The following is a 1,709-nucleotide window of genomic DNA, read 5'->3' as shown; positions in this document are numbered from 1 at the left end:
GAGAGAGAGAGAGAGAGAGAGAGAGAGAGAGAGAGAGAGAGAGCTGAACATTCCTAGGAAGGAGCTCCTTTCAGACACAAGGACAAGAGAACACACAGAGGTGAGTGAGAGCAAAGTGGCAGAAGGGTCCTGGGGCAATTCTTCTCAAGCCTCCCGAGGTCCCAGGTGAGTTGGCCCCACCCACAGCTCCCTCACCAAAGAATGAACTACATACTTTCAGCTCTCCAAGCACCAATATGCGTAATGCAAGAGTATGCTTCTCTATGCCTTCTGCAGTCTACGTTGGTTCATTATACAAAGGCAATGATAAAAAAAGAAAACCATGTTAAATCATCCAAATACCAATTGCTAAGACTCCCAAATGTTCTCCTTTTTCTTCCACATGGTGGGTTCAGGACAGTATAATCTTGTCTACTGCCCACGTAAGTTTAAAAGAGAACACAGCTTATTTTCAAAAGGTTGTTATTCTCTACTGCTCGGTTCTGAAGAAACAGAGATTTGGTCGGCAGTGTTCACTACTCGCATTTACTGAAATGCAGTCTTCCACATATTCAGTTTTCTTTGGAAAACTGAAAACTTTTCTGTACTCAGTTCTTTCAGTGACTGAGCTGGAGCCCAGGTCCTTAGGAGTACTAAGCCTGGCCTCTCCCAAGGAGCTACACCTCTAGCTCCCTATTCTTAACCCAGCAATTTGAAGTCTTAAAACACTGCTTCTCTGTTTTTCCATCTGCTCCTTGATTAGCTTTAGTTCTTAAAGTCTGCTCTGAGGGCCGGCCCTATAGCTCAGCAGATTAAAGCGCCTGCTCAGGCAGACACAGGGACTGGGGTTTGATACCCAGCATGCCGGCCCTGTCCCTGGGGTAAACTGGGACAGTGATTGAGACCGGGCGGGGTGGTGCCTGTAATCCCAGCGCTTGGGAGGCTGAAAACAGGAGGATCACTAGGAGTCTAATCTGTATAACAAGACTCTGTAGATGTCCTAAATACATTAAAAAAAAAAGTCTCCTCTGGTTCTTCTACTGCATTGAAATCTTTCCCTAGACTCCATTCCCTTTGCATATGGCTCCATAATCCTTTGCTTGGCTCATTAATGTCTTTTCGTAAGACCTAGAGCTTGCTCTTTTCTTCTAATGATTGGCTGAGTTCTCTAAATGGAAATCTACCCACTTCGCTGTGAGTCATAGCTATGCTTTGAGAACATCCAGATTTTTAAAGGCTAAGGCCACCTCTTCTGCAAAATGAGACTCTGTGTAGCTAAATTTGTTCATTTTAGAGGCCATGCCGTGCAGCAAATCCTTGCCAGCTCAGTGTCTTCCTGGCTCCAAAGTCCTGGTAATTGTTTAGAAAGACACAAGTATATGGAAATGATAAATACATTGCAGCAAGTCTCATTGACATTGCTATTGCTTCTCCTAACTAGAGCTGCTAGATACCATATGTGGCATCTAAATATCCCTTAGGTTTTTGGAAACATGTAAATAGCAGGAGGAAATATGCAAGCTATGTAATTGGGTGATTATCCTCAAGTACGCTATGTCTTTGTGGTTTGTGGATTCCCTGTCCTCTCAAGGCAAGCAGTCATAGAAAGCTTCATCGTCTATGCATGGAAGGCCTTTTCTTGTGCATCACCACTGAGATGACCCCATTACCATAGAAACAGGTGTTGGACTGGGGATGCTGCCATCTCTTCTTTCTGTCTGTCTACCTGT

General features: G+C 44.4%; 1 protein-coding gene across 1 annotated transcript in view; it reads right to left on the bottom strand.

The window, feature by feature from the left end:
• Syt1 (synaptotagmin 1) overlaps positions 1-1,709 on the bottom strand; it is a 594,727-nt gene that overhangs the window by 8,371 nt on the left and 584,647 nt on the right. The gene's annotated exons all lie outside the window — the stretch shown is intronic.

Source organism: Octodon degus, unplaced genomic scaffold (genome assembly GCF_000260255.1).
Source record: "Octodon degus isolate 3935 unplaced genomic scaffold, OctDeg1.0 scaffold00004, whole genome shotgun sequence".
NCBI classification, from domain to species: domain Eukaryota; kingdom Metazoa; phylum Chordata; class Mammalia; order Rodentia; family Octodontidae; genus Octodon; species Octodon degus.
The sequence above is the reverse complement of the archived record's forward strand: the minus strand, read 5'-3'. Positions and strand labels throughout refer to the sequence as shown.